We start from the raw sequence: 27,981 nt of genomic DNA on the forward strand, positions 1-27,981 counted from the left end.
TGGGGGAAGAAAAATGAGATGAGGGGATGATCTCTCGCGTACGAGAACGACGTTTTACCGGGAGCGTTATATTCTGTTCTCGCAGACTATATTCGCACCCCCTTTCCCTTTTCCCTGGTCACATTGGACAAATCCGAGGATTCAATTCGACTTGCCCGCCAATTGAGAGACCGCCGCGGTCGGAAATTCTATCGAAAGGAGAATCACAGTTGAGTGTGCGCCATGTTCGCCTAATTGTTAAGTCCGTTCTTGGTCGCTTGTATTGGGGATTAACTGCGGGGAGAGGAGAGGGTATATATAGTTATAGAGGACCCTCGAGAGAGATACGGCAGAGATACGGCTACAAACAGTAACCCGTGGCGATCTGCGTTTATTCGACCGAGCTCTAATGTCTATAACATTCGCGTGCTGCGAAACTTTCGCTACCGCAATTGTTCTCAATAATCCAATGCTCAAAGCGTTCCGAAGAGACATCAAATGAAATAGAAGCACCTTGTAGATACATATGTGGAATGATAGAAGACTTAATCCTTTCCATTTCATACGTCGATATATTCGATGGAAATATGCGCCGATAACATAAATGTTAATTTATAATAGATGATACGAATAAATTCTACGCTTATAAGCAACAGATTACTCAAGACTGTCGTTACGACGACGGCGTCGTAATGAGTGTTATTATCGAGATAGAAAAAAGGAGGAACGTCCCCTCTATATTAAAAACATAAAACGCGAGGAATTTAATAACGAACGTTAAGCGCATTCTGTGTCTACAGATAGAAACTCATAAACCTTTTTTCAGATATCTCGACACCCGGAATGCACGAAAGAAGTACACATTAAGCGGCCTGTAAAGAGACAAAGCCAAGGACAAGAGAGAGAAAGAGAGAGAGAGAGAGAGAGAGAGAGAGAGAGGAGAGAGAAAGGAGAGAAGATCTTTACGAGACTGATATGGATATATGTGCCTCCCCCGAGTTCTCTCGCATCCGTGCAGAGATGCCATTTGCTCTTCTCGTTGGTTAAATCCAGGGATCCAATTCCAATTCATTCGCTAGAAGCTCAGTACGGTCTTTTTCCAAAGTGCAATCGGTAAGAGTCACCTAAGTCTAGGCCTTAGCGGCTGGGGATTATAGATTGGCTCGCAGGGAAGACGTGGAAATGAAAGTGTCACGTAGCAACCGCGAAAGTATCGGGACAACCTCACCTTACCGTGTCATATCGACTTTTGATGACGCAAGGGATGCTTCTTCCGGGCACGAAAAACGTTGCGAGAGCAAAGTTTTATCGCGACTTTCTTATGGCATTTTATATATGTTTATTTAAATATTGAAATCTTCTGTCTCCTCTTTCTCTCGCTCTCTCTTTCTCTCTATCATTAAAACAAAGTAAATTGATTTTTTAAAGGAAAGAATTTTTATCAGAAGATAGAAAAATTTCACGAAAATTATTCCTATATAAAAAACAATGGATCAAATGATTAAAATTAAATTGAATAAATTGATAATAAAATTAAAATTAAAACTTATCTAAATGTTAATTCAAAATAGTCGTCACGCATTTAGTTTGACGAGACGCTACTTGTCTCGTCTATTGACTCGATAATTGCCTGACATTTCAACTCTCTCATACTTTATGAGAACCGGCTTCGTTACTTTCGACGCAAGTCGAAACGAATGACAAGCCACAAGACAGGATAATATATTCACCACATTTCTCTCTATTTCGCTCAGTGGGTCATTTCGCCGAATATTGATTATTTTATTTGCAGTATAATATCTCTATCATGTTGCTACGCAATCGTAGATCGTATATCGAATGTCTATTGTATTTCTCGTCACTCTCGCATGATAATTCAATTGTATTCGTATATTTTAGGAATAGTATTCAATAAAATAAATCGTGTTTAAATGCCAATAATAATAATCCATAATACACTGCGATTGTCGATAATTACGATTATTAAATTCGATATTTTGATGTATATAAAATGTGACGGCATGAAAGCGCAATTAAATTCAATCGACAAGCTGTTTTTGATTTCGGTCAATAAATATTGAATAATTTAGTCTTTCATCCAAAATTTGATAATAAATGCAATTAATGCGCGAAACTCGATCACTTTCTACATATCAAATTAAATCGCGTCAGCTTGATCTGTTTGCTATTGCCTTCTGTTATATAGATAAAATTTTAAGAGGAGATTCAGATTATTGTTTACATTTTAATATATATTATACACATTTCCGCGTTATAATCATATTGTTTAAGCGTGTTACGTAAAGTAATATTGCATTTGTTTCTCGTTGAGAATGTCGAGATGATACTAGCGCATTACTCAACGTGTACTATATACATATTACGTAATTGTTTAAACACAACTGCATCAGTCGGTGAACTGCGAGATTACGCATATAATCCAATTTGCGTTCTAAGTTGTAATTAATTCCTTTGGACCAGGCGACGCGATGACGTAATTAGTTATAATTAGATTCTAAGCCGCGCGCGATGTTCCACGTCTCGGATCCTCTCTGCGAGATGACACACTTTTCCGTCATTTCGCGACCCGAGATACCATCGCAGGAGAATCAGTGATTAATTATTGCCGCAACAAGCGGTAATTGCAAAAGCGAGAGAAGCGAATAACGAAGAAAAAGAGGAAAAAAAAAGAATCGCGAAACGTCAACGTCGTCAACATCGAGGGAAATGAAATCGGACCGAGTGAAAAATTACACAGCCGCGCACTGCGAAACGCCGTAATACCACGCTGTACCATCGCATTGTGGTCTGAATTGCAGCTTTTTTTTTCGTCGACTGCGAAACGTTTTCTGCCTTCGTCGCGGAGATGATATCGCTCTCGCGACGCGACGTGTCGATCGCGGAAACCGTCAGAGAAAAAACTTTTCCTTTGATCTCGGTGATCGCTTTTCCAAACGATGTAATCCTATAAACCGTATACGGTCCGATTAAAGCAAGTCCCCTCCCCTTCTGCGCGTTATGCCCGAAACAAACACGTACAACAGCATTTCCGTCCGGTAGGATAAACGTCAGAGCAATCGCGACGGATATGATATCGGAGATGAATTTTTTTATATGTATATATGCTCTATCGAACTCGATTAACGAGAAAAAAAAATTTTCAAGTCGAAACAATCTATACAATATTACATCATCACGTATCAAATTGCAAGATAATTAATTTCGCATAGATAATTCAAGATAATTAAAATTTTATGCAATTAAAATGAATATTTTCTCTGTTTTTTTTATGTACGTGCGGACTAGTAAATAATTATCCTTCTCCTATTATAGACTCAAGAGTTACGAAATACAAGAATCACATCACCAAACGTTTGTGTCAAATAGCGAGCCTTTAAACCTTTGTAATAATGTAGGCTACATGGAGTCGCGAACGTTTGTAACAAGGAAAATTATTCTATGTGTAAATGCTCAGTGTATTAATTGGCAGCGACTTTTCGCAGACAGAATAAAAGCGGGTAAAGTAACGATCAATCGGATTGTATCGATCCGATCGATGGTATTTGCATCGTTAGAATCTGATCGTTTTCGTGATAAAAGACCGCGACGGCGCTCAAATATTGCGCTTCTCATTTAACGAGGTTAATTCCCCAATGATTGAACGTTCGGGTAAGCATCTGGCGGAGACGTGGCTCTTAAAAACCGCTGATAGAAATGATAAGAAGCATCGGAGTCGAAGGAACTAAAAAAAGGAAGCAATCGTGAATTCCACCGAAAAAATATCCTCCCTTTTCACAATATCCACCATTCAAATTATTAACCGAAATTGAATAATATACGATATTTTAATATCGATTATAATTGTTAGTAAAGAAAAGTTTGTCACTTTTTGTTATTCTCAGTTGTTTACGTATTTCAAAAAATTATATTATTCACGAATCATTCACTATTAAATGCTCATATATTGTACCTATAGTAGAAAATTATTTATAACTTTACAAAAAGATTTTTATATATAATTTTGCAGAAAATATTACATATTTAATATAATTATATAAAATGATTAAAACTATTTTCCATCCTTTATTTAATCGACTGCAGTTACAAACAATTAATCTATTACGATCCTTTTAATTGCTTTATAAAAGGAACTAAACTCTTATCTAAAAGCTGAGAAATCAGATTCTGCAATTCCTCTCTCTCTTCTTCTTCACAGGAAAAAATACACAACAGTAGTATATAAAAATAAAAATGTATATACATAGAAATAAAAATAAAATTATAAAAATAATTTATAAAATATAATTCTATATTAAAAGAGTACTAATTTAATTCGCTAAAATTAAATTAGGTATATGTTAAATTTATACTGTGAGAGAAATTAAATATATACTTTTGAATACACATCTTGTAAAATCTCTTCAATTAAAATAAGTAATTAAAAAGCCCCATTTAGAGATTTCTTTATATTTATATCTCTTTCAAGAGTAGTCTCAATTTAAAAATGCTAAAAATTTTCATCATGTTTCTTTCGTACAAGAATCGAGGTCGCATGCAAAATCTCTCGCGGTCAAACACGATTCCAAACGACGGATTCATGTCGGTTAACACGCGGGGATTAATTCCCGAGCGATCGAACACTTCGCGTTAACGCCCGGTCTACGTAGACACCTTTCAAGCGTCAATAAAGAGCAAAGGAAGAAAGAGCGGTAGAGACTAGAGTGACTAGGGTGAGTAGTGTCCGGGGGGTGAGGCACGTATCGCGGGCATAAAAGCTCGGTTCCATTTGCCCGCTCCCTATATCCGCCATACGCGCGTTTCCGTCACGTAGAAGGTACTCCATTCGGTGTACCCGATGGCCGCAAACAATTCGGGAGCGGAAAGTAAAGCGCGCGCGAGAAAAAGAAAGAGAGAGATGATGATGGGAGTGGTACGTAACCCGCGCAACACAGGAAGTTCTTTAATCCCCGTCGAAAGCAAATGAACAGTACGTTTGTGAATAATGTTTCTACCTTCCTCGCTTTAACACCCTTACCCTCTTTCACTGAGAGACCACCCTCTTTTACTTTCTTCTCTAGCTATTTCTCCTCCGTCCTCCATTTCCTCTCTATCACTTTGATAGCGGCGCGATCCGATAAGCGGTGACCCGGATAATAATAAAGTGCCGCGTCTCGTTGAAGGCAGGGAAATCAAAATTGAACAAGTCCCTTACGGGGCCGAAAGGGGCAACTCGTGATTATTAAGTCGCTGCTGCCGACTTATCGGGCGGAGGAAGGTAGTGGAGTGAGATACCTTTTGTTCCGTCCTACGCTTCGTTGATCGCGAAGCACCGTGAATAAGGTAACCGCTCCCCGAAGAAAATGGTAGTACAATGGGCCGATGGGCGGGCACGCGAGGGATATTCCTTCCGTAAGCGGAGACATGCTCCGACGTTTCTTCCCCGCGGCTGAAATTACACGACATCTCTATCGAACATTCAAACGTCGGTTTTTACAAACCATCGGATCCCTATAGCGAATAAGCATTAAAATGTCACGCTAGAAATAACTGTCGGTACATGTGTCGTATATTTTGCAATTGATGCACATGCATTGTAATTTAGCGAGATACTACACAGTTTGAAAATTTGTGTTTTCTTGTTAAAAACGGTCCCGGTTAAAATTTTTGTGTTAAATTAACATATTGCTGTTGTGTTAATTGAACTCAAATGTTAAATTATTAAAATAACTGGAAAAAAGTGTAAAAATAACACAATGTGTATTTACTTTTAATTTTACACAATAAATATGTTCGGTATTATTAGTGACAAGATTTATCTGTTAAAATTTACAGAAAAAAATGTTAATTACGTAAAATGTATTTTACTTTATAATATAAGTGGGGATGATAAAATGTAAAATTAACCATTTTTTTTAGTTAATTTTTACATTAAAACTATGTTAATTTAACACAAAATTTATTTTAAGTTTACTTGAAGTTTGCATTTATTTTATGTTAAAATATTAACACAGTATTCGTGTTATCATTTAACATATCCGTATTATGTTAAATTAACACAAAAATTTCTGTGGACCGTTTGGGACATGTGATATTTGTTAAATTTAACACAAATTTTTCAACTGTGTACGTTATTTTGATTGTGAAATCTTTATACACAGTCTCGTCTTTCTCTTTCAAAATCATTATATTATATATTTTCTCGTCCGACATTTCATTTTATAAATTTATTATGTTGATTTTCGAAAGAACTTGATAACAACTTTGATGCCAGTCAAAATATTTATAGCAATTTTCTATCGATATACGGCTAGATTTTCTCCGTACTGTCTTTCTGTAATTTTATCCCGCCTCATCGTCTTGTTCTTTTATTATTCATATACTTTGCATGTAATAGAAAAATATTCACGGCAAAATTTTTTCATGATATTCACCTCGACGTTATATTTCCTCGAAAACTCTGTGAACACTGCACATATACAATTGTGAAGCGCGCCAGGTTATAATAAAATAACGAATACTAATTATGTCCGGCTATCGTATTTCATTTTCTTTACTATCGGATACGATTTGCATACACGTGACCTTTCATGTTAATTTCTTGTCTCGCTTGGCTTCTCCCAATTTGCCAGCGTAGCGTATTAAACTGGAGATCGCTTTTAATCCAACTTATTTGGAAAATCGTTCCCCGATAACTCGCGACAATTAACGTATATACGCGATTCGTTTGTGAATTCCCTGGTCTGATAATATCTCGCGATTGAAGCCTCCCGCGAGAATCTGATTGCTTAAACGAACCATCAAAGATAGATAAATGACCTCGATCTATTCACGAAGATAATGTAAATTCAAGTATGTATGCAGCCTAGTTTTCGGTGCGACATTGATGTAGCGCGATGGCAGAGAGAGAGAGAGAGAGAGAGAGAGAGAGAGAGGGAGAGAGAGAGAGAGCGCTTGACTATCCTTTGTTTAGCTGTACGTCAAATACTACTGAAAGCTGCGAAGTCTCGTCGTCAAGAGACGCGTTAATTAACACTTGCGCGCACGAGCGATTCCACGTGAAAGAACCTCGGCGAGATTTTAGGCGTGCAATATTTGCCCCCGTTATCGCGATATATTGACTACAACCATCTCTCTCCGCCCGTAATTTCATTGTCAATTATGCTGTCGGGACACAGTTGTAATAACAGATATCTCGCAACACAATTTCAGAGTTTTACATAGGAACCGTAATCAATCGCGCTGTTGTAAATTGATTGTTAACTTTTAATTTAAAAATAAAAAATGTACTTAATTAGAAATATTGGTTCGAAAATAAACCGATAATTATTTTGAGAAAAAAAGTGCTTTATATCTTTTTATATTAAAATATCAAAAACAAATTAATTTCGTTTAAAGTTTCTACAAAGATTACAATAACAAAGAGCACTTATAAATTATAACTAAAAATTATTTGTTTGGTTCAAGTTATTAATAAACGATTAAGAAAAATAGTAATAAAAACGTTTCTCTTCAACTATGTTAAGAAAGCGTAAAAGAACGGAACAATTGTTGAAAACTAAACTTTCACAGTTGGAAAATTTGTTTTCTTGTTAAAAACGGTCCCCGTTAAAATTTTTGTGTTAAATATTTAACACATTCATGTGTTAAATTAACATATTGCTGTTGTGTTAATTGAACTCAAATGTTAAATTATTAAAATAACTGAAAAAAAGTGTAAAAATAACACAATGTGTATTTACTTTTAATTTTACACAATAAATATGTTCGGTATTATTAGTGACAAGATTTATCTGTTAAAATTTACAGAAAAAAATATTAATTTTACTTTATAATATAAGTGGGTACATGATAAAATGTACATGATAAAATATATAATATAAGTGGGGCATGATAAAATGTAAAATTAACAATTTTTTAGTTAATTTTTACATTAAAACTATGTTAATTTAACACAAAATTTATTTTAAGTTTACTTGAAGTTTGCATTTATTTTATGTTAAAATATTAACACAGTATTCGTGTCCTTATTTAACATATCCGTATTATGTTAAATTTAACACAAATTTTTCAACTGTGTTCCTATTCAACATGCCTCGCAAAATGTAGCAAGTATATATAATTTAATATATGTTACAGTTATCGATTGTCACATCGATATGTTTTAACGTCGCAACGATGCTCATTCTTCCGAACAGTTTAACCGAGTTTAATCTGGTCCACGTCGTTACATCGGAAAAATCGGCGAACAACGTCCATACCTACGCGCACACGAACACGGAGAGCGAAAATGGTCGCGTGTGCGCCAGGTCGTGTGTGCACGAGCAGAAATCGTCAGGGATGTTAATCCGTGTACGCATGGACCATTAATAGCGGACGTCGTTAAACGGATTGCCGTCGATACTACGTAACATTGGCAGCCACGTGCATAAGTGCCACGGCCAATGGCGTGGAAACGGTCCCCGGTTATCGCATTCGCCGCGAATGTTTTCCGTCACGCGACATTTCGCATTCGCTCCAAATTGTTTACGTTCAAATATCGATTTAAAAGAACGAGAAAATTAGCTGTCGACGGCAAAATAGCAAATCTCCCAGTAGTGCTATCGTAAATATTTATTAAATAAATAGCGAGAAACGTTTGTAGATATGTTTAAACAGTGTTATGATAAATTAATTTTTCTAAAATATACCAGGAAATGTGTATAATATTCCGTAAATATTATGCAACGCGACATCTATATATTTTAAAAGTGTATATTTATAAAAATATTTTTAAATTTATATGATTTGCTTCGCGCAAGAAATACGCACAGTCGCAACAGATGGTTTATTTTTGTAAAAAAAAAACTATATAAAATTTGGCATATATATTTTTAAACTTGGCGTATATATTTTTATCACCCTACTTTTTTATTATCTCAAAGAATGCACAGTGTGACGTAATAAAAAAAAATCTATATATTCTTAAATTAACATAGTATATGAAAGCGCTTCTCGAGAAAACGTACGATAACATATCGCGCCATTAAATCTCTCATAAGCCATTAAAAATTCAGTTGCGAATATCGTCGGCGTTATCATACATCATCGGGTCTACATGTATGTTGAGAAATGTATCTCTGCACGATTACATGCCGCTAAATCCGGGCGCGCTTCCATGCGCGCCAGGAAGTATCCGTAATAATTCAGAATCGAGAATGAACACGGGGATATGCGCGCCGACGGTATTAACGCCCAACAATGCGAACACCTTACAAATCGCCCTGCACCAGTGATCGCGGCGGTATCGTATCGGATATATACGGGAATGTTGCACGCCGCGAACAAGGTATATTCGTGCGCACGCATTAGATCATGGCGCGTGTATATCGGCTGCTGTGTGATGCAAATTGCGATTCCTTGTTAATTACGATGCTCCCGGCAAATCTGCACCGACCGCGAGTTCCGAAAGTGATATTAAATTCGACCATGTGTGAGAAAATTTTCTAAGAATTTATGAAGAACTTGCAATTTTTAATTACGTCGCTTGATAAATGGGGTAAAAAAGGGGGGGAAAAGCGAGAGGGACGAAAGATGCATTCGCGCTCGCACGTTTATTGCCATGTTAACGCCACGGAATATCGTGTTAACTCAATGACGCGTTACTATTGTGCAAACATAAAACGGATCATGTTATAGGAAATTTGCGAGCGCACTATGGACGAAGATAGCGCGCGATTTCGAAGCGCGATTGTAAAGCATCATCGAGGCGGAATCGCGCGGTTCGCTTTGATTTCGATGAACGACGGACTTTTTCCAAGCTCGACGATCGCAAGTGAAAATAAAAAAAAGAATAATTTAATTCATTACACATACAAGCTGAAGGATGATCGCGTTCGCTCTTGTGAAATTAACGACGCACGAAGCTCAACACTGAATTTAGTGGGTTCGTGCTTTTTCACGAATGCACGTGCTTTCTCTCTATCTCGTTGTATAAATATTGAGTAATACGCTAATGAGCAACATCCTCTTTAACTGAAACGTTATAAATTCGTTTAATTCCTAAAGATTTCATTTCTCCTGCAAGATAAAATTCCGAAACATCTCGGAGCGCTGCTCTTATACAAAGTATCCTGAATATTTTAAGGACGTGTTCTTCGTTAGATTTAATCACAATTTTTTCTCTTAATTTTTTATATTTCGTAATATTTATTTTTTTATCAATCAGTTTTTTGAAATAAAAACTGACTGCTTATTATTTCAAATTAATTTCGTTACTTGAATTAAATAAGAATTAAAATATTTCATTCGCCATGTGCACATAAAAAATGCAACCGATTTGCAAAACGATAAAAAGGAAGATAAAAAGACACTCCAAAAAATGGTCAATTATATTCTCGTAATTGGCGACGATTTAAAACGTTTTTATTGTTTCGATTATATGTTCGAATTGCTACTTATTGACACAAAAAAAATCACGTGCCTTTCGAGGCAAAGCGAGTGAGAGACGCGGTTGAAATGATCGAAGAATCTCGACACGACGCTCGCCGATCGAAAAGTTTCTTCATTAAGTCGACCAACTTTTTCTACGGACTTTCGTGCATCGCTACCAGGTCAACCAATAGGAAATGTTGACTCTCGTCCGTGTTTCCCGCACAAACAAGTAAGAAATTTTGTGCGACGCGTCCGTTGGCTCCAATTAGCGACCCATTGTCAGGCAGATCTCCGTGTGTACGCAATCGGGGGCTCCATTGAAAACTTCCCGGGCGATCCCGAATCCCGGGACGGCGCGGCGTCCCGGTTTATTTTCCAGTCGGCACAACGAATTTCTGCTCGAGCTCTATTTGTCCAACGTGACCACTTCGTCCATCATCGATCGCCACCGTGGCGTCGAAACGAAGAAGATTAATGAAAGCGCGAGAGAAAAGGCGAGATGCGAGAGAGAGAGAGAGAGAAAAATTAAACAGGACGAAGTCTCTCCCGATTAAATTTCCACCACCTTCGAACGATTAAAGTTCTATTATCGATACCTCTCATTAACAAGAAAATGATTTAAATATTCAAGTATTGACTATCATGACCGAGATATCATATGTATCCGATTATTATATTTTTATTCTTAATCCGTCGGCCTAATATTAAGCTTATACGCCGCAACAATTTTTTTAAATCAATTTTTTCCCCGCTTTTCATTCCATGTAATATGTATTAGTAATTGAGCCTCGTTAGAGATACGCGCGAAATATTTGCAAATGTCAAACGTGTCGTAATAAATCCTCAGTTTCGCTAACGAGATTGTCTACTTTAAATATCAGATATATCGAAATATGTGCATTGCATCGCCAATACAATTCGCCATAAAAATAGCTGTTTTTTTTTAGTTGTTTATCGTTACAGAAATTTCTATAAAAAATATAGAAATATAGAAATTAAAATATTTATTATATATAAGTAAAAACTGTGACACAAAAATGCCTTCATATATAATAAATATTGTAATTTAGATCTTTTATCTTATATAAAATAGAAAAATTATCGGAACATATATTTTACAATCTGGCGTATTTTTTGTTGCAATCAGGATTGACGTCTAAAAAATATTTCTTGAAAGAAAGAAACACATTTTGATCGACGCGAAAAAGATGGAAAAATGAAAGCCATTGGCAACAAACTCGTCAGCTTCTATAGTACAAAGTCGATGGAGTATCCTCGAGCGCAACTTGACGATTGCTTCCGAGAACGTAATGTGTTTCTTTTTTTTTTCTTTTCTTTTTTTTATCGAGTTGTGCTCTTCGACTCCATTACCGGCAGACGAACGACGTAACCAACTTCGAGAGGCACAAGGGTTTCGTTTCTTTTTCGCTACCTCCAGTTGTTGACTCTACCGCACGGTAGAGCAAGCAAGACGTGCTTTTCCGAAAGCTCTATAAACACGGGCTTAACTATCGTGCCAATTCAAGCGAATTTGAAGGAGACGCTGCAGACGAAAAACGTTACGCCTCGAAATAAACACGCGAAAATATCAAGTACACGATTTGCGCGTTGCGATAAATTATTGTGTTCAAAAACGAAAATAGTTCTACAGATCGAAATTCTACATAGCGAAAAGAGAGACGAACGAAATTTTAAGTATGTGCAAAGCTTTATTTAAAAAACTATTTTATTAAATCAATATTAGATTGTCAGTCATTTTTTGTTATATATTTATCTTTTCAAAATTATATTTTATCTACATGTCACAATAAATAGAATATTTCTCTTTCATTAATAAAATAAACCTAAAAATATTAAAAAAAGGATTTTTAGTTTTGTTGCAATATTGAGAATATCAAGTTTTATTAAAGGTCTTATTTCCGAAAACGAGATAACGTAAATTTGAAACGAAGTGTCGCGATCGCAAATCGGGGAACAATAGGTCAATCAATTGATGATCCATTAATGAATCGTGTCTGCGACGAATCATTATCGCGCGTTCGCTGCAAACCTGGCCAATTATTGCCTCGCAAATTCCGCCTTCGTGAAGATACCTAACGACATTTCCGTCAACCATCCAATGTCGACGTCCCGCGCGAACTTGTCACTTCAGCTCTCGCGGATAATGGAAACGCGACGCGGGGAGGGGGGAGTCCGATGCAGCGGATTGTATTGTTGCATCGACTAATTGGATGCGAAGGAGAAGGATAGGACGAGACGCGTGTTAAAACCGCGAATATATTCGCGTGCGACCCCAGTCGCGAAAACGTAAGCGAGAAAACACGCGGTATACAACTTTGCCGGAGAAGTCGACGATTCGACGCGGTTTGTTACCCGTCATTATGTGTCTTTGCTTCTCCTAATTAGCACAACAGATTCGTGAAGTATCGCCAATCCAATCCTCCTTTTCTCTCGATTATTGGAAAAGAATAGCGGTGCTTTATAAGGTCGTTATACATCTTCGATATAGATTTTCCGTTGCGAAACGAAAAACCTCGTGTAATCTCATCATTTCTCTATGTGGATACATCGCGGTATCTTTTATTGCACCGGTACATTTATAAAGTACGTAATAATATAGAAAGCTACCAAACTGTATAAGATTCTTTGTCCATTTCCATTCATAAAATAGTTTGGCTTGCGTAACGATCTTTGCAAAATCCAATATCAGTAAACTTTTTCCACGATTCGACGCTATTATTTTAGGATCAAAAACCAACGAGATACAGCGCGTTAAAATTTTGTAAAAAAAAATATACATATATTTATTCCGCGCGTCGCGAGATAAGCATTTTCTTGCTCGGTGATAAATTCTTTCACCCCTTCCCTACTACGTTGCTAAAATGCGAAAGACTGGTGCGACGAAACTCTATTTAGGTGTCGCGTCGCGTCGCGAGATGCGCCGTAAGATTTATCCCGAATCATGAGACGAAGCAGATTTACGGGGAACGAAAATTGAAGGAAGTTGCCCGTCGCGATTTATCACGATTTTTCAGAGGCTTCCGACCGAGTGAATGAGATTGAGAGTGTTCTATAATAGCCCCGGCCGCGTAAATGCCTGCGCATGACACTCGCGATTTAACGTCAATCCTAGTTGTGTGTAAGCGGCAGAGGAAGAAAAGGAGAAGATAAATAAAGACGACCCTTCGATCTGTGTACAGTATGTACAGCATTCTCGGCTCGTTCTCCGTCTTTTCGCAAGAATACGAAACTAATATTAAGAAACAAACTCTAGATGGAAACTGTTATATGAACTTTAAAGCGCTCTTCCTCTTTCTCCCCTTTCCCTTCCTCGCTCTCTCTCTCTTTCTTTCTACTGGAAGTGGATAATATATTTTATATAACTATGTGGTCAGACATTTCCAACCTTCTTTAGATATGCACAGTTGTTTCTCGTGCATAAATCAGAATTTCAGAACAAAACTGCTAATAATTGTGTAATACAACTGTATTAGTTATATTTCTGCTATAATTTGATGGTAATATATTTTTTTTTACAATTTATTGTCTTTATTAAGTCTTTACTTGCTAAAACAGCATTCTTGCGCTTTTAATATTTATATATTATATTTAATATTTAATATTTATTATCGAGCAGAAATTCCTGGGGATGCTGTATATTTAGGATATTTTGTATCATAATAACGGTTATCAATTAATAGTGATAAATTAATTAAGATCATATTGCAGTAGCCGTATAGTGGAATACCTGTATTCCAGATTGAATTATTGCTAGCTAACAAAGTTACTACTGTACCATACCTCCTTTGCTAAGAGGCAACTAATTCAATCATATGTTCAGTTGCAACCAAAGCAAAGCAAAACCCAAAAACGTTTCGTCTATTCTCTCCTCCCCTATATTCAAACCAGATTCACCCGCTCCCACGGGATATAATTTCAATTTTACATCTTGTGGACCGTATTTTCCATATCCCGCATAATGGAAAAAGTTATCCGACAAAGTGGATTTCGTCACGAAACCAAACTTAAGAAGTTTAAAATTATACTCGGGATTATATTACGTGAGACTATTTCTTGGATAATGTTAATCCAATAAAATTGAAAAAAAGATACAAAATTTTTATTTTCTAGCGATCACACACATAAAAGAGATTTTTGAACTCGTTGAAATTACGAAACTTGTAAATATTACACATCTCGATATCTCAATACAATTATAAAAAAACAAAATCGCCCAAGAAAGAATGAAGAATACTCGACACTTATTGCTGTTCCATTTAATTTAATTTAATTTAATTTAATTGACAAGATACGTTAATACGTATTTTTCGACAAACTCGCAGGTACCATTAAATTGGGCAGAAATCGGACGTTGATCGCGTTTTATTATGCCACGATGTTATGATGTTTTACCAAGACGATATAATTTCAGGAACGCGTTCAAAACAGTCAAATCGTCTCGCCGTCGTACTAAAGCGCATTCGCGCCCAGCCATAATTCAGCATCTCTATATCCCGCGGGGCCCCGTCGACGTTTCGTCTAATCGAAGAAGTTATCGAGCGAAATTGCTTTCTGCGGCTTTAACGTACAATTGTACACTCGCCCGCGCGAGGCTGCTGCAGAAAGCTGGCGCATATAATGGGACAGATCAAAGGAGTTTGCGGCCAAAGCTTATCCGCCTCGTATACTATGCGCGCAAGATAGCACAATTCAAGTATGTGTGTAGGTGTGTGAGTACCTATATGTGGGTGTAAGCGTGTACTCTCTGCCGAGCGCTGACAAAGAGGCGTGCTTTCGGAGACGTAAATTATTCGCATATTACATTCGCGAATTCTCGAAAATCCTAGACATAGCGAGCATTCGGACACAATAATTAATATTCTCAGCGAGACCCGCCGAACCATATTCATGCGTCGTCATGTATCTGTACGACGAGAAAATCACGTCGCGCGCTGTAAAATAACGACTACAAACAATGCTAGAATAAACGAATTACACTCGCTCGTTCGTTGAGACGTTATCGAATTCGTATATAGAAATTGCGATTTTCTGTAAATTAAAATTATCCTGCGATTTTCTGTAAATTAAAATTATCCTGCGTTCTATAAATAATGTGACTAAAAGACTATATGAAAAATCGAAGAAGTAAATCTCTCTCTATCCTGCCGCAAAATATTTAACATATTAAAAATAAATAATATATATAGGATTATTAATAAAAAAATTAATTTAAGAAAAGAAAACCTCGCAGTATACATATAGTTTATATCGTAAATAAATTGTCGATATAATGAATTCATAAGAAAATTTTAATACATTATATTTACACAAAATCAAACTTTTTCATATACTCACAAAACTTTTTAATAGTCGAAGCAGTTTTCTTGCTTTACGAATGGCGGTAGCATCGAGGAACAAGTAGATCTATGGTCTACTTTCGACCTTTTAAGTTTCCATTATCGAGTAACTCCTACCATCCAGAATCTAGATGGATGTGCGCGCATTTTCTTTCCCGATTCTTTTTCCTTTTAAAACATTACAAATAAAAGGAAAAAACGATTTATTGCGAATTATTTAAAAGCCGGTGCATTTTCCGCTGTATACTTCAACACTATTTATTCGCATTAATATGCATCAGATCAAATACTCGTTTCCCCGTAAAATGCGACGCGTAACGTAGAGCTTTGGATAAATCAACAGTTAACGCTATATATATACAATACGAAACGTTAGTATTTGTACAAAACGTCACGATTGTTTCCACGGCACGATAATTCACGTCAATAGATTGCAAAGTGCAGTATCTCTGTAATGTGTTATTGATACGTCGACTGTTGGGAGGTATAATCGATCACGCGCGTTTGTAAAAGTGTCATTTGAAGGGAGATATGTCGGATGAGCAGCGAAAATATCGACTCATTAATTCAGTGTCGTGTAATTGGCAGTGATAACGTAGACAATTGCGGGAGTTGTCGCACGTGCATATTTATGCGCTTTTCCGTGTTGCTTTTTAAAAGGCTACATCTCGATGGATCACACTACAAAGAGTGATGAATTGCATCAGTAATATTACTGCAATATTCTTATTGTTAGTACGATACGATTTTTCAATTTCTTCATAATACGAAATATATATCGAAGAATTCTGTATTACTTGCGATAAAGAAATTATATTAATATATTTTAATTGCTTTCTATCTGATTTTCTATTCTGATCTGATAATCATATAATAAAATATTTATACATGCGCACGTGTACGCAATCATTAAAAAAAACTTAATTTGTATTATTAAAATACAAGTCTGATAGTTAGTTATTCATATTCCATTAATGTTGAAAATATGTCGCGCATAATTACTTTTACATTATTAAAATCTATCGGACGCGCTCGATTAAAAACAGTATTAAAACTGCGTGCGTGCGCACTTTTACATTTACTACGCATAAACCTAAAGATCTCGCTTCTCTCGCATTCGCGAAAAACACCGCGACAAACATATCATCGCGAAATTATAATCGCGGATTGCGGCGGTCGCCGTTCATTAATTTAAATTCGCCGCATAATTCGGCGCAAATGGCGCTCAAATCAGAGAAAACGAGCGAAATTTGTCACCCGCGGTCCCGCGAAATTAATAAGTCGCGCCGATAGCGCGCGCCCCCGTATATATATCGACGTATTAATTCTGCACGAAATAAATGCGCGTGTAATCGATACATACACCATTAGGTACATGAATTTGCTCGTAAAAACACGTACGTGTATGTGTGTGTGTATAGGCGTTGTAAGATGTATTTACGCGAATCAACGTATTTGTCCGACCGAGAGACAGAGGCTCGCTTACAGGATACCATGCCAATTAGTAATCACCTAATTAGCTATGCTGTCAGTGCAGAACGATTATTATTGTCCTGCGGCTAACAGAGATTGCTGCGGATCCGGGGAAGATGGATCGAATTACTTGGAGAACATCGCTTGCAGCCGTTGCGAAATTCAGTTATGGAGAGTAGATTTACGACAGATTTTAAATCAAATTTACAATGCACGTGCAACACACACACACACACACACAGAGTACGTGCACTTAGCAAAGTAGTCAAAGAGAAAGAAAAAGATTGCCACTACTGTTGAAAGTAATAAATGATTATTTTACAACATGAAATCTGCGCTGCAGCAGAGAACACGGCTACAAAAGATAATCCGGATAAACTGTAATTCTGTGACAGAGCACTCACACCGACAACTTGTGAATGTTGTATTCTTTATGAAATAAAAATCAATCAAGAATATAAAAATCAATACGTCCACATTTCATTTCTAAACAACAAACTGTCTTGAGAAAAATTGACTCAAAATTATTTCAAATAAAATTTCTAAAGTATTTCCCTCTATAATCTCGCGTGTAAAAATAGCTCACGACAAATTCGAGAAATAAATAGTCAATTTGTGTCTTGAAAGAATTAAATTATAGATTATTTCAGTCTAAGGAGAAATACGTCGTTTATTCGGCCTTCTTTTCCAAATTTATTGCTTCCGTCGGAGCAACAAGTGACGAATGGAAGAAATAAATTGTCCGCCATTAATACAAAGTGTACCATAAAAATGTTAATTCGATAGCTATGAGCGAACGCGTCATTAAATCCGGCGAGCGATACCTAGTACAAACTCCCATATGATGATGGAACGATAAAAGTTGGCGTGTCAAACGGTGAAGTAGAAAATTTCGCGAAAGCGCGCAATGGTACGTGACGGTGAGTCTCGCTAACTTATGAAGTTGATTAGCGGCATGCGACAATACCGTTTTCCGAAATTATACGTCACGTAAACACAGTTGCAAAGCACGTACGCGGAGGCTAACAATTTCGATATTATTATTAGATTAGCGACGTTAGTATACGATTACTATCGTTTTCTCTTTGCATATACATTACCGGAGTTCTAAAAGATTAAATATAGCGCAAGTTAATCTCTTTCAAAAAGCATTAACACAAACTATGCCTAGATTTATCGCCTAATCCCGCATATGCGAACTCTTTAATCAATTTGACCAACATTTTTTTTAAGAAACAACTCTTTCTCTTTTATATCCTTTAGAAAGCTAATACGTTTATAGAGATTAATTTTTAGTTTGCGTAAAAATTATTTTTGTCTTGCAACACATGAACGGATATTATACTAGTAGCGTTTTAACGCGCTTTTTTGCTTTATCCATTTTATACTTTGTCTTCCATGATAAAATGGAAATTTTCTGTTGCTGCATTTATTTCACTCATCGAAAGAACTCTTGAATTATTCTATAAGGATGAAAAACTGATTATCTATTCTTATATAGAATAATGGATCGGATAATGCTTTCATCATGAGATGTTGCTCTTGCGATGTAACTTGCTTTAAAAGAGAAACGATATTTTAAATACTCGTTAAAATGTCTACTTCGAAGAAGCAAGACGGAAATTTCTCACTGCAAAGAATAAAGCATGTTGCATTGCCTTTTGAAGCATATCGTTATCTTCGATAGTATGCTCGGTGCAACTCTTGTCCTGCGAGGAAATTTTTCAAAAAGCAAGAAACGAGCGCGAGATAAAAAGCTGAAGAGCAAAACTTGTTAAGAAATCGAATATTCCTATTATATGTATTTCAAAAAATTAAATACTCATATTATTACAGTTTGCTATCCGCCATGTGTAAACTGTACGCAAAAAAAAGTGATTCAATTAATTTTGTACTGTTCAATCGAATTGACAAACATTTCTCTATCACAAATATTATTACAAATATTTTTATGCTTGTCGATCCAATAAAATTAATCTGCAAAATCTCCGGAGTATATGGTAAACTCAAAATTCCAATGATTTCATATCACAAACTCCCGCTTGACTATGATGTTTCAAAGAAGTAATTCCTCGCCGGTATCGCGTGCCCGCTTACATCGTTCTACAACGTCAAAAAGTTTCCCACGATTTTTCTTAGACCGAGGCGCACGAGGCGGAAAATATGTATTCTCCCGGTAGAGACGCTGACGCAACGCAAACGTCGCGAATTAAACGGCCGAGCAAAATTGTTTCGCTTAAAGTTTAAGAGCAAAAATTCGCGACCGGTAGCAGGTAGCGGACATCTATCTCTCCCAGAAGATGAAAAACCCTTAAATGAGTTCGTTCTCTCGTAAAGTTTCTCTCGCGAGTCGCCCGGCGCGATCTCGCTGAAACTTTTAGTCGGGCGACGCCTCATCCCTTTCGCCTTTCTATCCCGGACACGCCACGTACTTGTGCTTGCATACCAATGAATTCGTCATGCTAAGTATTTTGCCGGTGAAATGGCGATGGATAGAATAATACGATTTAACTACCACGACGTTATATAATATATACATATATATAATAATTTTCCTTGCGCATCCACCGCGTAAACCCTTATCTTTTTTTTTTAAGAGACCTATTTTCTCCGCTTTACCCGCTTATCAAAGTATATAACGTATATCGTAAAAATGCAGGATAGAAAACGTCAACGGAATACGTTTTTTTTATAATGCACTATCGCGTTCGTAAAAAGATATAGCGCAGTTATCTTTTTAATGTTGAGACACTCCCCGATCGCAAGACGACGTTAATTAGAATCACGCCTAATTAGCATTTCGCCTCTCGTATTTTTCGCATTTTCGTGAAGCAATTAGCACAAATTGACCGTAGTACGTGCAACGGCGTGCGGTATAATTTCTGAAATTGCGATAACACGCGGGTGCAGTCTCTAAATTCGCCGCGCGCTCCGAGAGATATTATTTTGTCGGTACAACGAGCCGCTATAACGACAGAAGCTCCTTTATTCCACGAGAATAATGATTAGAGTCGACCGACACGCACGAAACCACCCTAAGCTACGGACGCTGAAAGAAGGCTCGATAGAATCGGACACGCTATTCCCCATTCGCAACTCGCCGATTCCTCTCCTCGCTTCCTGTTCGCGAGAAAGTTTCAATGATGGAGCCGCGTTTTCTTCCACGTCGTAATATCGATCGGCTGATTTTACGACCGGCTATATGAATGTACTTTTTTTCTGATATTTTTGAAGTACGTATTTTATGTGCCATGTTCGATGAGATATTTTACAGCGCGCGGTAAAACTGTGTCAGTGAATATAAAGAGATAAAAAATAATTAATTCATACAATAATGGCAAAATTCGGAGAATCTTCAATGCAATATTTAATTTACTTTCAACTAGTTAATTTTTCAAGTTTTGCATAGCGAAAATTTGTAACAAAGTATACTCAGTAATTCAGAAGATTGACACAGAACGAAAGGATACATCCTAATGTAGAAGAAATATAGAGTTTTTTTTCTGAGATGTTCGTATAGATATTTAAAATAGATCCTCCAACTTTTAACTTCGTTATCGAAATGATTGAAAATATAGAATGCGTCTTTCGATCTCTCAAAAAATTTCAAGAGAAAAGAGTAAAACAACGGATTGTAATCGTAATTTATTTTCTCCATTATCGGTGTAAAGACGTAACACTTTCAGCCAAGTGGCACGAAGCGTCTGCATTGCGGATCTTTCGACTATAATACTCCGACAATGCAACGCACAGTGAAGTCACGTGTCTATAACGTCACGGGGCGTCTTAATTTCATGCATTGGGAGCGGATCGATGGCTGAGAGGATCTCAGCTACCATCCCCATATAAAGCCTCGGTTACGGTTTGTTTCCGTGAACACACCCCCGTCGCTTAAACTGGAGCTTTACATCGCCCGAGGGAGGGCACGAAGTTTGCAAGTAACGCGAGTAACAGACGCGACTCTCGATAACGTATTCTCGATTCAACGGAAATGTCATACCTCGCTTTATGGCGTTATTCCAGGTCAAACCTGCCGTTTTCGTGACCTGCAAACTAAGGTGCAAAATGCGCCTGAATTAATAAACATTACTAGACTTCGATCCTTTTACGAAGAGTAAAATGCGGTTGTACATTTTCCGTGGTGTAAAAAAATTTAATTTAGCTGTTATAATTTATCACAGAACTGCAGAATTGCCGAGTAATAATAAGTTCTATAGAATCGCGTCTTTTGTATTAATGATCGCGACATCAAGGCAGGCCAGAGCACTTAGATTAAATAGGAAACTGTTCCATTTAAAGAGAATAATATTGCTTCGAGCATTTCTTCGTAATTACAACGAAACATTTCATAAGGTAGAAGACCGCTCTTCGTGTCAATGACCGTAATAATGCCGAGACTCATATTAAAAGAGTTCCAGAGAGAGAAGCTAAACTTGGAATCAGCTTCATCATTCTGCCAGACCAGTTCGAGCAATAATAAATAAAAATTGCATCGCAGATGCGCACTACCAAATCATCTCCTTTGTACATACCTATATCGCTTGTTACGAGATCGTGTGCTTTCGTATCATCGAAGGATCGCGAAACGGACGCGTTCGGTACAAAGAGCGATTTTACTCGTTAGATCGTCTACAATGAGGATGCAAAAGCCATTGCACGGTTCGTGAAATCGCACAAACGCGGCGAATTTCGTAACGAAAGCGTTCTCCGGCGAAACGAAACGTTGACATTTCGAGAAAACGGCTGTACAGACACTGTACTCTCTTTACAAGACGGGGATGAATCTCGTTTTCCCTTCGTAATCGACGATGCGTGTAAGCTCGCAACATTTCGAGTCCTGGCTCTCCCGACACTTTTGGATTCATCGTCGAGAGTTCGTCCTCGAGCGAGAGAGAAAGAGGCGTGGCAGAAAAGAAAGAAAACGAGCGACAAGAGTTGAGGTGAAGAAAGAAAAGGCATCGAGCACGAGACGCGAAGTCGACGACGCAGAAGTGCCGCGGAACGGAGTGCAAGATGGTGCACGTCCATCCCCCATCCACCCACCCTTCTTCGCCCTCTCTTTCTCTCTCTCGTGGCTCTCGGCCGATTCTCCTCGTCGCTCCTTCGCGAGCTTTCGCGGCGGCAGCAGCCATGCATCGATCGCGGGATGAAAAGTGCTATGTTACCACCGTCGCCGGTTGAATCGGGAGAGTTGAATGCATTTTCCATTCGTCACCGCCGTTTTACCATCCCTCGATTTTTTCGCCCTATTCCCCTTCCCTTTCCCTCTTGCCCGCGCTGTTATTCCCTTCTCGCTTCTCGCGGTTTTGTCTGAAATGCACACGTGTGCCTCTGATACGCGACAGAGCTTGAACGACGTACTTGCGATTTCTCGTTGAAGCAGCTTTTCTTTCTCAGCCGCGCGCCCTTCTTTGCGAAACAATTCTACGTGTTCGTTATACTTGGCTTCAATGTCGCGCGAGGGAAAAAAAATTTGCTTCCCCACGATGTCGAATGCAGTAGTACGTATCGACAGCTTTCTACAGTATTGTTGTTTTTGAAATGTAGATTTCAGATTTCTTATCATTTCGCATAAAGGCGAGGTGAAAAATAACATTTTGAATTAAATGCACGAAACAAAGTAACGCATCAGATTCGATATTAATAACGGAGCTCTTAAACGAGTCACAAATATATATCTTATAACTTATATTTACTGTCACACTCTGACAATGAGTGCAATTTGTAATTTTTATCGTTTCTAAAAAATTTTTATATTTTAAAAAATTGATCGATTTGAAAATAAATTTTTTCCTCTTTTTTTCACCAACGCAACGGCGTATATTTGTATGAGAGCCATGTTTTCCCACCGTGAAAAGAAGTGACGGCTGTACATTCCCCTTTAACGATTTCTTTCTCGCTGTTCTCGCTATTTTCCGCGTCAAGCTTTCATTGCCTCCGAATGCATTTTTTTGTGTCACTAAAATTTCAAGGATTTTCGCGCCAAAATTTACTCGTTTAATGAGACTCGCCTAAAATAATATTCTACGAATTTCTCAACAAATTTCGAAATCTTTTCGTTGAGGTTGTATGCGCGAAAATCCTAAAAACTTTATATATATATAATTATGTATGATACCTGAATATATCCTATAAACTACGAGATATGTTTCGCTCAAATCTATTTCTATGAACGATGTTAACATCACTCACCTAACGAGGGGACGAAAGTCAAACTGGACGAGGTTGGCACGAATCTGAAACACAATACAGATGTATGCTGTTATTATTAGTACTGCCAGAGTTGGTCGCGTAATTGTAACTAACTTCGACTTTAGCTGAGCGAATAATTAGCTACTGTTTCCTAAAAGCTGCAATATGCTGGCACAGTGTACCATGGAATGTAATAAAGCGCTGTATTCAGACAATAAACAGATCCATTAATGACAAACTACATATGTTTCGCAATTGAAAAGGTTTAAAAAAAAAAGAAAGAGGAAGAACAGAATTCCAGGTGCAAAAAAAATTTATTATAAATGGAGAGAAGTTTTCATCTGTTCTTTTTTTTCTATATTCTTTACCAATTTATTTCATATTATTTAGTTACGACACTGTCGCAACACACTACAATTTATTTTCTGAATGCGCGTCAATTATCGAATTCAAATTTATCACAGTTTTGCGAACGCGAACTTTTATTCGAAGCAAATATGTAGATCTACAATTAAGAGAGATAACAAAGTTGGAAAATAATGAAGAATGGCAGTGGTGCAGGCTCGTGTTAAATTACACCGTATATATCAGCTAAGCCGGTTTTCATGACAACGAACGTACATTAGTACAGAGGACATCTTCGTGTCTCATAGTGAAGCACAAGCACGAGAAACAAAACTCCAATGTATCCGCGAAACGAAAAGTTCCCACGTAGACACGTTGCAACAGTTTAATTGAGTGCTGTAATGCGAAGGACATGCTTCTCGTGTAACTAGCCAGTGCTAAAATTAAATTCCCGTCGCCACTGCTTTCGAGCTATTGGAAGGACCACGTTTTAGTTCTACTTGGTTTCGAATACACGATATGCCTTTAAATTAGAACCGAAACAAATTATTCAAAGCTAATACTTTGATTTCAATGATATCGCATCTCTCGTTAATTATTATCGCAAATCATATCATAAATTAAAGGCACATGCAAATATATAAAATCAAAATAAGATATGTTACATTGTCATCAATTTTAAATAATAATTCTAATTGTTTATTGTTTATTAAAAAAAATAGACATCTTTAAAAAAAAGCTGTCGTCTTCAATGATCAAAGTTGCAACGTCGCACTGTCGCGTTTTATAAACACGGAAAGATACGTGTATTATTTCTATGAATAAAATCTTGTTTATCGTGTTCTCTCGCCAGCAACGAAGGCAGTAAAGTGCGCAACATTTTTCTGAAACGGTGCTAAAAATTTCACCGCAAGAGAAAGAGAAAGCACCCCGGAGGAAATGTGAAAATAAATTTCTATGACCAATCCGGTAACGCGCTGGAGGATTCAGGATTACCACGGTTTTGTTCCATCGTTAATCCTTTCTCGTCGTATTTCGTTTCAGTTAATTCCCGTTGGTTCCCCACGTGACATCATTTATTAAATCCGGAAAACCGGAATAGCACGCCTCGCATGCGCGCGCAAAAGTTTGACGTAAAACATCGTAAAATGCAGATGTTCTCCGTTTCGATTAACAACAATTTCGATATTGGTTTTGAAGATACCGTTCTCAAACGATGCATAAACTAAAGAATGTAGAAAACAAAACAATTATATTTATTTTATTAATATTAAATATTTTGCGTTTTTTGCAGATTTATTTAATTTATATTAGCTCAAATTTAAATTCTCACACAGATATCGAAAAAGATATCTGTATAGAAAATCTAGAGTCTAAAAAATAAAGTATTATCTTCTTTCTGCAAGATGTAAAAAATAATTTTTATATATAAGAACAAAATTATAAGATTATATATTAAAAAGTTTACGATATCGAAATTAATCTAGACAAAATATTTTTGTCCTATTAGATTGGGCAAATTTCGTAATATACATATATAATCGAATAATCCTCGAATATTCTATGTCTCGTTTCAGTCTGCCAAAAAAAATAAACGACGCGTTAATAAATCTCCGAAGACAGTCGGTGCCTTCGTTAGCGCAATAGCGCCCCATTCGTCAGATTACATTCGAACTTAGTCAGGTATTGGGTCTCAATTTGTATGACAAAACTGTCCGATGATTCTCGTGCCATCATATAAATCTTTCGCCGACGACGGGTGGGAATTGCATAAGAGAAAAACGTGTTCGATCGAACTGCAACAAAATAAATTGATTTTTCGCGGCTGGGCATGGAGAGAATGGGAACCAGAGAGGCTGTCCGCGTTCAATTCGGATATTTCGCATGCGGAACAGCCGCGTGGCATCGCACAGGCATTTCCATTTCCGTGTAAAGCTCAAAAATACCCGCATGCATACGCCTTTACACACACCCGGGCGAACGCGACGATCGCTCGTAATTTCATATTGCTATTTTGAACATTCCACGCGGATATATCTAACGGCCGATTTTTTTTAGATTAAATATTATTAAATTTACGGGAGAGAGAGCAGTAAAACCGGAAAAAAAATATTTACGGAAAACTGTCTGTTTCGCTGTATCGTAAAAGACGCGCGCAACAAGTCTTTCCATTAAGCAGTTTAAATATAGTATATGTATGTACATCGTAAAATAAAAATGCACCGTTTTTTTTTGTTTGCGGAATAAAACCGTAAAATATTAGTGTTTGCGTAGTCATTTGTCGAAACACAAAATATTTATCAGTGTGATCATTAAAATGAGATACTCGTGACGTAACTCGTATTTCATATTCTGACGAGAAACTGGGACATTCTAAATCTTCAACGATTCGATTTCAGCGAAACGAAAAAGGGTAGAATGACACGGACTAGCGACTAATCGGAAAGTTTTTATCCGAATCACGGTTAGCCATCGATATGCCATTGTAATTGCCGGTACCACCCGGTATGCGGGATGCCGGTGATTCGCATGCAAACGACGCCATATGCCTATGTAGAGTGGACGAAAATTCTGGAACACGCGGATTGAGAAACAAAAATAAAAAAAAAGAAAAAAAGAAAAAAAAAGAAAAACAGCGAATCCGCGGGAAGCGAGCATATTTTTTCCTCTGTCGGAAAGGTTCGATAATCTGCCACCTGTTAGGCTTAAAAGTGTCAGACGAGGGGTCCAGAGCTGAAAACTGGCCGCTGGGAAAAAAATGGCCGAGTATATAAGCGGCGTCCGGAACAACGCGATATATTTGCAGGCGAAAACGGGCTTGAATAACGGCGCCACGCCGGAACGAGTTGGCGGAATTTATCGGCGCGATTTTTCGGCAAAACAAAAAAAACTGCCCCTTTATTTCGCGCGTAATAACAAAGCTTGAAGGTACGAATTGAATCAAATGGTAATTGATAAAAAAAAAGCAGATTAAGAATCTCGATGCGGGCTTTGAACTCGTTAAGATAAACGTCCGACGATTTCTATAGCGTTTGTCGTAGGAAATTGAAGATCGATTTCTCTCTTTTCTCCTTCGTTTTAACGTTCGCGCAAAACGTGTTTCTTCCCCGAAGAACTCGAAGAAACGCGACCATCATACAGAAGAGGTAGGTGTCTTCTCCTCCGAGTTTAACCAACAACGCGAGTAATTCTTCGTTTTAAGGCCACGTCAATTTAGCAATTTCTATACAAGAACGGAACAGTATACGCGCTCGGCTATTGTTCTTGCTCGTATTTCACATCGGCGGTGAAGACAGAGGAAATAATTTCATTTTTCCGCGGTCTACCTTTCCCGGACGGCCACGGTTTAACGGGTCAAACGTGCGACGACATATACCGCCGTGTCAGGAATGAAATTGCCACCGCCCGATGCTGGCTTTCCCGGAATTTTTATCGAAGAATCCGACGGCAAAAGCCATCCGACACCGCGCAGACACGAATTATTGCCACTGCGGAATTTTCATCCCAGTCTAACCTACTCGGAGCAGATGCTGGCTGCCGCTGCTGCTGCTCACCTTCTCCGTTCGAATAATTTCCATTCCACGATTTGCTTAATTCTATCCCTCTCGGCTCCCTCTCACCGGCCAGTAATCTTCACGGAATTAAGAAAACTGCATTATCTCTCCCGGTGAAAAGATCGATCATCAAAGGATTACGAATGCCACAAGAGTTCCGTTATTATTGAAAATTTTATTACCGAGAATATCGGCGTGGAAAAACAAGACAAATTTTTTTTAGAGCAAAAAAAAAGCATTAGTTTTCGAGCGGTCAATACCTATGTGCCAGGTTTAAATTAAAACGCTACGATACAAAATTACATTTTCATAACAGTCACATATCTCAATTTTTGCTATCCAATGGAATGAATCTTGTTTTATACGAGTATAGAGTCATATACTAGTAGCGTGATGTTTAAATTTAACGTTTAATAAACATTGGCGCAGAAATCACGTGCTTGAATCAAACAATATTATTTTATAGAGAAATATTTTTAGATATCCATGAATATTGCATATTAATAATTATATAATTAATATTATAAATATTCATATATATTGTTATATAATAGTATTTTATACATGTGTAATCATTAGTGTATGAATATATATTAATAACATACACTAGCGGATCCTGACGTCGATAATGGGGAGGGTTTTGCAAAATTATTTTATTTAATATTTTTGGT

General features: G+C 37.3%; 1 protein-coding gene across 1 annotated transcript in view; it reads right to left on the minus strand.

Moving 5' to 3' along the window:
* The window catches only part of LOC145937553 (RNA binding protein fox-1 homolog 2), a 263,968-nt gene that overhangs the window by 193,267 nt on the left and 42,720 nt on the right, over window positions 1-27,981 (minus strand). The window contains exon 2 of the mRNA XM_083040661.1: window positions 23,412-23,455. The gene's annotated coding sequence lies outside the window, so the exon portion shown is untranslated. The remainder of the gene's footprint in view (window positions 1-23,411; window positions 23,456-27,981) is intronic.

The sequence above is a fragment of the Prenolepis imparis genome, unplaced genomic scaffold, assembly GCF_030444845.1.
Source record: "Prenolepis imparis isolate NDT839.2.m4 unplaced genomic scaffold, iyPreImpa1.0 SCAF_6, whole genome shotgun sequence".
Lineage (NCBI taxonomy): Eukaryota > Metazoa > Arthropoda > Insecta > Hymenoptera > Formicidae > Prenolepis > Prenolepis imparis.